At 43.5% G+C, this 13547-nt stretch overlaps 1 protein-coding gene across 1 annotated transcript in view; it reads left to right on the top strand.

Moving 5' to 3' along the window:
• LOC117357250 (histone-lysine N-methyltransferase 2D-like) overlaps positions 1-13547 on the top strand; it is a 468534-nt gene that overhangs the window by 316954 nt on the left and 138033 nt on the right.

The following is a 13547-nucleotide window of genomic DNA, read 5'->3' on the forward strand; positions in this document are numbered from 1 at the left end:
TGGAATGAATGATGTAAAAAGGAGAGAGGAGGCACAGGCTGGATGGACAGGGGAGAGGGGCATAGAAAGACGTCAGATACATATGGAAGGGGGAGAGGGCAGACAGTGGATGGAACGGGCAGATGCAGGATTGAAGAGACAGGGCAGATGCTGGAAGGAAAAGAGTGAAAAGAAGATGAAAGCAGAAACCAGAGACAACAAAAGGTAGGAAAAAATAATTGTATTTCTATTTTGTCATTAGAATATATCAGATTTGAAATATATATCCTGCTAGAGACATAACTGGGGACTACAGTATTCTGTTAGCATGATATTTCTGTGTAGCATTCTATAATAACTTGGCTTGTTCAGTTTTCTTGATAGTAGAGGGGATATATGTGAAGGGGAAGGGAGACAGGGGTTTTGTTGGTCTGTGCTCTGTATATTTGTATTTATGAAATCACAATTGTTCAGAATATTGTTTCTTTTTATACTTTAATAAAATACGTTCAATATAAAATCATAACTGCGGCTTGTGCAGATGGGATCAGATGGTTTGCGGGGACCGAGCTCGCGAAGACGGGGCAGAAATGTTTTTTTTAAATTTCAGTCTTAATAGTTTGCCGGTCCACAAAATAATTATTTTATTTCTGCCGGTCCACGGGTGTAAAAAGGTTGAAGAACACTGCTCTAGAGCAGGGGTACCCACACTTTCTTGGCCTGCAAGCTACTTTTAAAATGACCAAGTCAAAATGATCTACCAACAATAAAATTTTAAGAAACGCAAAGCACACTGTATGCAGAGAAAATATTAATTATCATTTATATTCTGGTGGTTTTTTTTAAAGAGGTCAAGGCAGATGGCTTTAAAATATATAATGTCACCTCAGTAACAACTATACAAAAATAAACACATATACCCCCTTCCCTTTTACTAAACCGCGATAGCGTTTTTTAGCACAGGGAGCTGCGCTGAATGCCTCATGCTGCTCCCGACGCTCATAATAATAATAAATAATAACTTTATTTTTCTATACCATCAACACCCAAAAAGTTCTAGGCGGTTCACAGAATAAAGAGGACTGGACATTCCAGTGATGATATAAAGCACACAGAAAAGCAGTATAATATTTTAATAGTGAAAAATACATTAAGAAACTATGACATAATCATCAATCAAGTAATGAATTTTTTGAACAAATAGGCTCCCATCGCTAAAAACTGCTATCGCAGTTTAGTAAAAGGGGGCCATAGTGCAAAATATAGACAGCAGATTAATTCGGACACATTTTGATCACTAAAGTGAAAATAAAATCATTTTTCCTACCTTTGCTATTTGGTGATTTCATGAGTCTCTGGTTGCACTTCCTTCTTCTGACTGTAAATCCAATATTTATTTATTTATTTCTGCCTTCCTTTCTTTCTTTCTACCTCCTGCATGCTTCCTCTCCTCCAACCTCATTCCATTCCCCAACCAACTTCCAGATCTCATTCCATTCCCCAACCAACATCTCTCTCTGTCCATACACGAGTCCAACTTTTTCTTCCTCTCTCCCTGCCCCTCCCCTTTCTTTCTCTCTCTGCCCCCTTTCTTTCTCCCTGCCCCCTCCCCTTTCTTTTTTTAAATTTTTACTTTAACAAGTTTTATTGAATTTTCACAATGGCAAATACACCAGATATCCAAATCCCTACCCCAAAACATAAACAGTCATACTGGTACTCTTCAATATAAGGCAATACTATCCTACCCCAAAACATAAACAGTCATACTGGTACTCTTCAATATAAGGCAATACTATCCAACCCAAAATTTCCCCCTTCCTCTCTTTCTTTTTCTTTCTCCCTGCCCCCCCTTTTTCTTTCTGTCTTTCTTTCTGTCTTTCTCTCTCCCTGCCCCCCTTTCTTTCTGTCTTTCTTTCTCTCTGCCCCCCTTTCTTTCTTTCTCTCTCCCTAACCCCCTCCCTTTCTTTTTGTCTGTCTTTCTCTCTCCCTGCCTCTCCCCAAGCCACCGTTGCCGACTTCTCCCTGCTTATCCAATGCCAGGCCAGGCGCCTACAGGCGCCGGGCCAACACCCTTCCCACCCGATGTCATTTCTGACATCAGAGAGGAAGTTCCGAGCCAGCCAGGCAGTGATTGGTCTGAAACTTCCTCTCTGACGTCAGAATTGACGTCGGGTAGTAGGGGGGAAGGTTGTGGGCCTGGTGCTTGTACGCACCTGGCCTGGTGTCAGGGAAGCAGGGAGAACAGAACGCAAAGGCAACGCAAGTCTGTCGCGGAGCCTGGGATGGGCTCCGCAACTGACTCGCGTTTCCTTTGCAATCTACTGGTCGATTGCGATCGACCTTTTGGGCATCCCTGCTCTAGAGGTTCTAAGTTTCATAATTCCAGGTACTTTGACATTTCTCATGAGGAGCTTCATGTCAGAGTTCCTATCAGGACCTAGACCAGGGGTAGGGAACTCCGGTCCTCGAGAGCCATATTCCAGTCGGGTTTTCAGGATTTCCCCAATGAATATGCATGAGATCTATTTGCATGCACTGCTTTCATTGCATATTCATTGGGGAAATCTTGAAAATCCGACTGGAATATGGCTCTCGAGGACCAAAGTTCCCTACCCCTGACCTAGACGAAGCCATACCTCCACTTCTCATCCCACAGCAGCCTCCAAGAAAGTGCAGTGATGCCTGGCCCAAAGTCTTCCCCCTGAGGATAAGAGGAAGGCTCTCGGTGTATGCAGAACTCTGGGCACAGATATTGTCAGACTACTGGATGCTGGAGATTATTTGGGTAAGGTACAAGCTCGGGTTTGCCTATCCCTTAACAGACTGGTTTGTGGACTCTCTGATGAGGCCAACCAAAAAGGTCATGCAGAGTCTTGGCAACAGTACAGAGACTTGTAGAAATACAGGTCATAGAGCCAGTTCTGCCAGAAGAATTGGGCTCAGGCAGATATTTCATAGTGCCTAGAAAAGGCTGAGAGGATTGGAGACCCATTCTGGATCTCACACATGTCAATGAGGCCCTAAAGGTTCCATGCTTTCACATTGAACCATGTGATCAGTCATCGCAGTGGTGGTTCCGGGAGAATTTCTAGCTTCCCTAGACTTGATCGAAGCCTGCCTGCACATTCCTATATTTCCAGAACACAGGAAATTCCTGAGATTACATGTGTTGGAGAGAGATCAGTTTTCGGCGCTTCCCTTTGGGTTGGCAACAACACCCCCGCATATTCACCAAGGTGATGGTTGTGGTGGTAGCAGCACATCTCCACAGGGCAGGATTGCAGGTTTCATCCATATCTAAACAACTGGCTGATCAGAGCTCCATCATTATCAGAAGAGGAACAAGCAGTGGCTTAAGTAGCCCAGATCTTGCAGAGCCTGGGCTGGATAATGAATTTTTGAAAGAGCCAATTGTTTCTGTCCCAATCCCTGGAATACCTGTAAGTACTATCAACATAGCATTAGGCCAAGTCTATCTCAGATAAAGGATATGATGGCCAAGCCAGCTCTGTCTGTGTGGCACTATCTCCAATTACTAGACTCCATGGCAGCCACTATGGTCAAAGGCTCACATGCATTCTCTCCAGAATGCACTACTATCACGATGGTCCCGACAAAACGGACTCCCTTCAAATGACTCTCATGGACTCTGGACCAAATCAGAGTTCTTAAATATCACCCTTTCCCCAGACCGAGAGAGGGCCCTATGCTGTCACTTCCCCTTCTGTTGAGTGAAAGGCACTATGCGCTATTTGAGAATTCATCTAGGCCCTCCTTACTTTTGCCCTTATGATCTAAATTACAACCTGATGTTTCAGAGAATTAAAGAAGAATTGAACACTTCCGATTTGGGTGGATTGAAAGGTGCTTGAGGCTATGCAATGGTGGCTTTTTGCCTTTGTGTGGGCCTGCAAACATCTGCGAATTAGTGGGAGGGTATTGTGCCTACGTTAAACAACTAGGTGACCTTGCTGTACCATCCCTTTTGAAATATTAGGTGGCCCAGCTGAGGGCGCTTCTGGTTCAAACTTGCAAACCCTGGGTGGAAATTGAACAGGGCGGAGATGACTTGATACCCCTTTTGCATTTGCTTTGGCTCCCGGGTAGCAGGAAGTACATGGGGGGGAGAGGAGGAGGTCTGAAAGCATGGTGACCACCCTGCGGGTCTGGCGCTCTGGAGCATCTGGCCCTGCAGTGAAGGGGAGATTCCTAGTATACCACACTTCGGTTTAATCCCGAATTTGTTCCTGGGGATAGGGCAAGGGTCTTTCAATGGTGGGAACTTCAGGGGTTGGTGTGCGTGATACAATTTATTGAAATGGAGGGGTAGCACTGCGACCCTTTGGAGACCTCCAGGAGAGGTACGGCCTGGAATCTAGAGACTTGTTTCCCTACCTCCAAGTGAAGGGCTATATTCAGCGAGCTGGGATTTAGAAAGAACTCCTGGGTGGGGAGGGGGGGAATGAATTTGAAAAGCTATTAGACCCGGAGGTGAAAAAGGGCATGATTGTGGAGGAGTGTGTGGCGCAGTGGTTGGAGCCAAAGCCTCAGCACCCTGGGGTTGTGGGTTCAAACCCTGCACTGCTCCTTGTGACCCTGGGCAAGTCATTCAGTCCTCCATAGCCCCAGGTACGTTAGATAGATTGTGAGCCCACCGGGACAGATAGGGAAAATGCTTGAGTACCTGATTGTAAAACCGCTTAGATAACCTTGATAGGCGGTATATAAAAACCTAATAAACTTGAAACTCGAAACTATTTCCACAATATATGCTTGCCTCAAAAATAGGTGCGCTGTGTCCCTGAAATATACATCTGCTTGGGAAGCAGATATGGGCCGGTGTATCACCCCAGAGGAATAGGACATGACTTAGAAGCATACTTCTACACTTGGCCTGGCCACTGTGATGGTGGAAAATGAGTATAAAGCATTGTTACGCTGGTACGCACCTCTCTGGTGGGGGAGATGGAAAGTGTTGGCTGGGATGCAGGCTTCTAGGTACCTACTTACATATGTGGTGGGACTGTGGAATGGCTCGGGGGTTTTGGATTTCTGTATTTTGAGTCTTATCTGTTTAGGACAGAGTTCTAGAGCCCTCACTTGGACTAGTATTTCTGGATCATTATGATACTACTTGGTATGAGGGGGCAGTTTCTTTAGCTGTTTCTGACGGTGGCTCGCCTTGTTCTGGCTGCCAGTTGGAAACAACCCCCAGCTCCAGATGTGCAATCAGTGCTGAACAAATTGGACGACTGATATTCTTTGTATAGGCTGAAGGCCTTGAAGTATTATAGGATGGGGAGCTTCATTAGGAAATGGCAATGCTATGAAGAGTGGAAACTGTACAGTGAACGTGTTGCTCAGTTTTGTGGGGACTTTTGGGGAGAGGGGGGAATTAATGCTGCTGACTAACTTTTGTATAATGATGGTTATTCTGTATATTATGCCTCTCGGTTGTATTGTTCTTGTTCTTATTGTGCTTATAGATGTTCTGCTTTGTATAATGTAACTTGACAAAAAATAAAAGGGGAGGGAGAGAAAGAGAGAATAAGACCCCATGTTGCCTGTACTGTGTGTGGCAACATATATATTAATGCATGTAAACTGGTATATGTTTGATAAGAGAGACAATTTTCATGTCCCTAATAGGACATTCAGAAGAGAGTTGGGTTTTTTGGGGGGGTTTTTTATTTATCAAATTTTAAACATTATCATTTATACAAATAATAAAGAAAGGAATTTTACAGAAACAAAAAAGAAAAATAATATAACCTCAAAAAGTTATCTCACTAATTTCCTCAAGTCCACATAATTTGAGAGAGAACAAAACAGGCATTAAATGAAACAGAAACATTCAAACATAATCATGATCAAAAAAAGATCAAACACAATGGTGCTTTAATACTACTAAAACTCCAAATATTAATTATGTGGTGACAGAAGAAGAAGAACTAGCTTCATGATGTTGTAAAAATTGTTCTAACTGAATAGAGTCCCAATAAACATAATCATTTTCCTTAAATTTAATCAAGCATTTACAAGGAAACTTTAAATAAAATGTGGCACCCAGAGCTAACACCCTAGATTTCAAAACCAAAAAAGATTTTCTTCTTAATTGTGTTGCTTGGGCCACATCTGGAAATATCAATACATTACCTCCACAGAATTTAGTTTGCTTATTTTGAAAATAAGCTTTCATTATTAAGGATTTATCTATCTATCTTGTACACGTTATAAGAAGTGTAGATCTAGTTTGGATTATATCCTGTGAATCCTCTAAGAAACCAGTTAAATCAAAATCAATTTGTTCCAACTGATCTATACCCTGTTCTATGGAAACTTTTTTCCTCTGAGGAATATAATATAAATTTGTTAGAGGCAAATTTTCTACATCCCTAAAACTTCTTTACAATATTACTTAACCAATATTTCTGGAGACAACAAATGAGTTTTAGGGAAATTGACTAGGGGTAAATTTTTTGCTCTCTGCAAATTCTCCATTTTTTCAAATTTCATATGAGTGATATGAAAATCCTTAACAGCTGTTGTAAAAACTGCTTGTAATGTAACCATTTGTGACTCTGTTGTTCTAATCGATTTTTCCATAATCTTTAGGTTGGAATCAACATTTACAAACTTATCAATCACTTCCTGTGAGAATTTAACATTCTGTGTCACCACAGAATTTAATAACCCCTCCATTCGAGTGTTAATTTGCCATAAATCTTTCAAGGTAACTTCCTGAGGTTCAGCCAGGGGCTCTCTAGCAAACAAAGCCTCATCCTGAAAGGATAAGGCTTTTGGCATCACCCCATAAACTAATGAGGGTGATGTCTGTTGCTCAGAGAGTCCCACCGACTGAAAACTGGAGCCAGGATTGGGCTCCAAAACGTCAGGAATAATTGGTGGAGGCAGTGGAGTTCTACCTGGAGGACTAAGAGATGCTAGCGAGTTCGCTCCCTGGCTATGGCTTAAGGCACTAGATGAAACAAAATGTCTGTCTATGGGACCTGACAATATAATAATAATAATAATTTTATTTCTTATATACCGCTGTTCCATGAAGTTCTAAGCGGTTTACAGTAGAGATAAGTAAGATTAGTTAAGATGAAGAGAGAGTACTTAGACACCTATATAGGCGTAGACACCTTAGCTTTCCCTTTTCTTTTTCCCATATTTTAAAATTTAATACATACAGTTTCTCCCGTTTCTCCCAGTGTTTCCAAGGGGCTCCCAAGGGGCAGGTCGAGCCCCTTAGGGCACGCCCCTTTGGCCACGCCCTGCGGCGTCCCTTTCAACCACGGAGAAAGGACCCGCGTGACATCAGGGCGTCTGTCTCTGCAGGTGCCTGCAGGGATTCAGCTCCCGACCTCCGGCTTGAGATGTTACAAAAGCGCTGCGGTCCTGGGCAATATTAGGTCCTGAAGGTAATAACACCACAAATCCTGTGGCTCTCCAGTCTCCTGCAGTCGCAGCGTCCCTTTCAACCACGGAGAAAGGACTAGAGAGTTGCGCGGGGACAGAAATCCCACCCGTCCCCACCCGTCCCCGCCAAAGTCCCACCCGTCCCCACCCGTCCCCGTGAGGACTCCCACCCGTCCCCACCCGTCCCCGCGAGGAATCCCTCCGTCCCCACCCGTCCCCGCGAGGAATCCCCTCCGTCCCCACCCGTCCCCGCGAGGAATCCCCTACGTCCCCGCCTGTCCCTATAAACTACAGAAATAGTTATTTCATTTAATTATGCTACTGAATTAAAGGCTCTGGTAGAAACCCATTTAAAAATAAGCAAAAAGACTTTATTAATTTGGAAATATTAATTGGGAAGAATACATACTTTGTAAACGGGTTTCTACCAGAGCCTCTAATGTTTATAAATTTTTATCAACACAACTAATATACTACTTTATCCTTAAGCAAAAAAAAAATAATAATAATAATTTTTTTCCTACCTTTATTGCCTGGTTTCTGCTTTCTTCATGTTCTCATTCAATTCCTTCCATCCACTGCCTCTCTTCTCTCTGTGTCTTCCATTTGCTCTGTTACTGTGCCTCTCCCTTTCTCCCCCCTCCCAAATTGGTCTGGCACCCATCTTTTTCCCTCCGCTCCCCCCATAGTCTGGCACCTCTGTCTTCTTCTCTGCCAGCGTCTTCTTCCCATTCCCTCTTCCCCATTTCCTTTCAGTGTCCTTCTCCCCCACCATCTTTCCCATGTCCTGTCAGGCAGCATCCTTCTCCCCTCTCTGCCTTCCCCATGTCCTTTCAGCGGCCTTCTCCCCCCTCTGTCTTCCCCATGTCCTTTCAGCGGCCTTCTCCCCCCTCTGTCTTCCCCATGTCCTTTCAGCGGCCTTCTCCCCCCTCTGCCTTCCCCATGTCCTTTCAGCGGCCTTCTCCCCCCTCTGTCTTCCCCATGTTCTTTCAGCAGCCTTCTCCACCCCTGTTTTCCCCATGTCCTTTCAGTGGCATTCTCCACCCCTTTGTCTTCCCCAGTGCTTTCAGGGTCCTTCCCCCCCTCCTCCCGTTTACCCCATGTCCTTTCAGCGTTCTTTTCCACCCCTTTGTCTTCCCCAGTGCTTTCAGCGGCCTTCTCCCCCCTTAAGCGTCTTTTCTTCTCCACTCCACCTTTCCTCCCTCCCTGCCTCCACCTTTGTGGCGCTTTTGCACCCGACCGACAACAGAACAGGCCCGGTCGGACAAATCTCCCTGTCCTGTAGCCGCGAATCTAAATTACCTTCTTACAGCAGCTGGAGTAGTGAAGCTGCTGTAAGAGGTAATTTAGATTCGCGGCTACAGGGCAGGGAGATTTGTCGGCCGGGCCTGTTGTCGGTCGATCGGGGGACCTGACCGGCTGTGCACATTCCCTGGGGCGGACCGCCCCCTCCCCCCTCTTTCGTACGCCATTGCCTTCTTCCTACCTGCCCTGCCGCACACAGCCGACCGGAAGTCTTCCCGATGTCAGCGCTGACGTCGGAGGAAGGGAGGGCTTTGCTTAAGCCCTCCCTCCGACGTCAGCGCTGACATCGGGAAGATTTCCGTTCGGATGTGTGCTGCGACAGGGCAGGTAAGGAGAAGGAGACTACCCTCGCGGCTCGACCAACCCCGCTGCGATCCAACCCCGCAGGAACCCCGCGACCCTCGGAGGCGTCCCCACGGGATCCCCGCGACCCTAGGGGGCGTCCCCACGGGATCCCCGTGACCCAAAGGGGGAACCCGCGGGATCCCCGCGGGTCCCGCGGGATTCCCGTCATCCCCGTTCCCGTGCAGCTCTCTAGAAAGGACCCGCATGACGTCAGGACGTCTGTCTCTGCAGGAGAAAAGAGTTTTTTAACCAGTGCTGCGTTCAGTCCTTTTTTCAATATAAGTATTAGAAGTGAGTTGCCACGGGGAGAAAAAGCAAGATGGTGCTCGAGCAAGACGCGAGTTGAGAGAGCTCCCGTCGTGTTAGGGATTTTCCTCTTGAATTACCTCCGGTTATGCCTAACAGACGGAAAAGGCAGAGGGACAACCCTCCAGCTGCTCCAGAAACCTCAACACCGCGACAGACTGTGATAACAGCATTCACAGTCCATCAAACCTCAGCGGGCGTTTCTGCTGCTATGCCAGAGGAAGTGCATAGCTTAGACGGCGATTTGTCGCTGAGCCCGCGTGGACCACACACTCCCCCTATGCCTGGAGACACTGAAATGGGACTGACGAGCTTGGAGGACTCACAGACTGGATCTGGAGAGGAGTGTCCCAAACGTCCAGCTAACCCAGATGTCAGCACGTCGTCATCGACTCACGTTTTGGAGCCAATGCAGCATGGAGTTCTTTCCCGCTGGGACTGAATGGTAGTGAGAGAGAGGGAGGCCGTGTCCCACGGAAGGAGCCATATCTCAACCAGCTGATTTTTTTCCCCCCTCAAGCCACTTGTGAAGCCACCAGCGATTACTCTGGATTCTATTTGGACCACGATAGAAAACCTTCGTGCAGTATGTACTAACTTTGTTACTAATACTTTAAATTCATCTGCTAAGATAACTCATTTGGAGATAACCCATTTGTTCAACTTCAGAAGGAAGAGTTAACTAAATTGGAGAAAACAACAAACGAAATTAAGACTTTGCTTGTTAAACAATCTACTGATAAAATGTTATTAATGAGGAAAATAGAAAACTTGGAGAATCAACAAAGAAATTTAAATTTAAGACTTTTAAATTTTCCAATTGCTAAATATATGTCTCCTCTAGAACTTTTAAAAAAAATTTTGGTAACGGTGTTGAAAGTTCCAGACTCCAACTTACCCCCTGTACAAAAAATTTACTACTTAAAAAAGATTTCAGATGATACTCAAGGGGAGAAAACTGAAACTGAGTTAGATGTCTCTGCACTTATGGAATATTTTGAGATAGAGGTGCTAGGCCGTGCTACATAAAGAAATGTTGTTGAAGCTATACTTTAAAATGAAACAGGCCTCCTATTTAGGTGAAAAGGTGAATATATTTCCAGATGTATCTAAATGGACTCAATCTCGCAGGAAAGAATTTCTTACATACCGTACAAGAGTGATTTCTTTAGGGGCAAGTTTTCAATTAAGATTTCCTTTCAAGTGTTTTGTTTCCTATCAAGGGAATAAGTATATTTTCTTTGAACCTGCCCATTTGGGTTTCTTTTTGGAAAGTAAAGGGGTTCCTATCGTGGTCCAGAGCGAAACAGTATAATGTTATCATGGAATGTTAGGAATGATGTATGCTCGAGTAATTTTTCCTTTTTATTATATTTAGTTAAATCCTTGATTCTCACAAGGTGGTTTCTTGATGCTTTTTCTCCCCCCACAGCTGGACTATGTTAAAGATTTTTCTTCTTTTTATGTTTCATATTCATTTATCATTTGATGAATTGAAGAGATGTATTCAGTATTTCCTGTACAATTGTGTATGTAATTATTTGAAATGATAAATAAATAAAAAAGAAGTGAGTTGCCACAAGTGTAAGTGGAATAAAATCCTCTACATATGTTTGTGCAACACTGAGGTTTTCTTTCCCTTTTTTTGATAGGAGCCCTTGATTGTTTTGGGTTTTTTTATTGGATGGTTTTGGAAGTTTTGCTAATACTCTGTGGTAGTCATTGCTGCTCTTCTCAGCGCCAAGAAGCCTGCAATGGCTCAGCTTATGCTAAAGCATGGGTCATATTTCAACACTAGTGCACAAAAGAGAAAGTTGAGCCACTTAATTCAATGATCACGGTGGTGCTAGCTTTCCGCCAAATAGGTCTTGACAAAGGCCTCACAGAGGCATCACTCAGGGTCCAAGTGGCGGGCTTCTCGTACTTCAGAGCCCTTGGACACAAAGCCCCCATAGCTTCTCATCCAGACATAGCCAGATCCCTAATGGGGGCACTAAGGCTCAGACCACCAGTAAAACAACTGTTTCCTTCATGGAACCTTAATGTGATTTTTGCATGGCCTCAGTCAGGCTCCTTATGAGCCTATTCAAGAGACATCCTTCTCGGATCTTACCTTCAAGACCATTTTCCTCATTGCCGTTAAGTCAGTGAGACAAGTCTCGGAGCTGCAAGCCCTGTCATGTAGGGAGCTCTTCCTCAAGATCACAGAGGCTGGAGTTTCTTTATGAATGTTTCCATCCTTTTTGCTAAAGGTCTTTTCAGGGTTTCATATCAATCAAGAGATAAGATTCTGTTACATCCCTTCCAGATTCCATACTCTAGGTGTTCAATCCCTTCCCACAATCCGGAAGTCGCAGAGATGGCTTCATCCAAGGATAAACTCGATTTAAAGTCTCATCTCGCTTAAGTTTTTTTTATTTTTGTCTTCTTAATGTCCTCTCTAAATAAGCAAATCTTATTAAACATATCATTATGTTGTTTTTTAATATCTTCAGGTGGATTATTCTGTTTCAGCTTTCTTTCATCATCCGCAATCTCTTGCTGTAAATCCATTTCGGTCTGGCAAGTAGATTCAATTATCAGAAGCATAAGATCTCGACTATATCTATTTAAAATCACATAGAACTTCATGGTCCTGCAGTATATAAACTGTTATATTATTATTATATTATTATTCTATTTTGAAATAAATATTGGATCAGCTTGAAACATTTTAGGTGCTTTACAAATGCATAGGCCTCTAGGAATCTTTATGCATAGGCCTCTAGTATCTTTAACATATTGTGCCAGTGTGTCAGCATGCAACTCAACTCTAACAAGTCTCTGATATGCATTTTCTAATTTCTGCCATGATGCTCCTTATGTCGACTCACTATCTGTTTCATGGAGAGATGTTCTTTGCAATAGTGCAGTCACTTGGTCATCGGAATATCCAAACAGATCTGGAGTTTTGTTGAGCCATAGTAAATCACACCCCAATCAATCTGATAAATCACTTTAACACAGGTGAAAAGGTTTTTCTAACTGAGCAGAACAGAATGAGTCTCCCCGTATCCCTCCTCCTTATGTGTTCCTATATAGAGCTAACACCTGCTTTGGTACAAACTGAAGTGGCAGCAGAGCCCTCTGGAGGAGGAGGAGGAGTTGAAAACCTGGAATGGATTCCTATTACACAGCTCGTGAGCATGGGGGGGGAATACCCTATGGTCCAGAATGACACACCTAACTACTAGAAGCAAGATAAGAACCTAGCATCTTTATAGAGATAACATCATAGAAGTAAACGCCATTTCTATTTCCACACATACACAGTAGTGGAATGTGTCCTTGAAAGATAGTAATCTGAAAATGTTTGTCTGGTGGTTGAGTCACTCCCACCCAATAAAACCCCCTCATATTTACAGTTAACCTCAGTACTTAAACTAAACTAAACCTTAAGTTTATATACCGCATCATCTCCACGGAAGTGGAGTTCGGCACGGTTTACAAGAACTTAAAAATGAGAAAGGGTACGAAAAGGTTTACATAAGTTTATAAATCGAGTGGAAAAGTAAGGGAAAATAAATTACATGTTAGAGAAGAGCCAGGTTTTTATTCCGCAAGCAACTAAAAACCTGGCTCTTCTCTAACATGTAATTTCTTTTCCCTTACTTTTCCACTCGATTTATAAACTTATGTAAACCTTTTCCTACCCTTTCTCATTTTTAAGTTCTTGTAAACCGTGCCGAGCTCTACTTCCGTGGAGATGATGCGGTATATAAACTTAAAGTTTAGTTTAGTTTAAGTACTGAGGTTAACTGTAAATATGAGGGGGTTTTATTGGGTGGGAGTGACTCAACCACCAGACAAACATTTTTTCTCCATTCTCCATTTCCTATCAAACATTCTGGAACAACCCAATTGTTATAAAGTGTGCCTGTTGTCTCCACTATATTCTCCTCTATAACAGTCTTAACTCCACATTTGTCTGTAACCCATCTTGACTTCTGCCTTATTCTTGTATATTTCCTAAATACTCTGTAACCCTCTTGAATTGTAAGTCACCTTGAACCTAGTTAGGCATAGTGTGACCCAGAAATCCTAGATTAGGTTAGATTTTAAATACATTGTTTGAGATTGTTTGCATGTTTACAGATAGTAGTACAACAGTTTGATTGTGAAGACAATAATACATTGAAAATAGT

Source organism: Geotrypetes seraphini, chromosome 3 (genome assembly GCF_902459505.1).
Source record: "Geotrypetes seraphini chromosome 3, aGeoSer1.1, whole genome shotgun sequence".
NCBI lineage: Eukaryota > Metazoa > Chordata > Amphibia > Gymnophiona > Dermophiidae > Geotrypetes > Geotrypetes seraphini.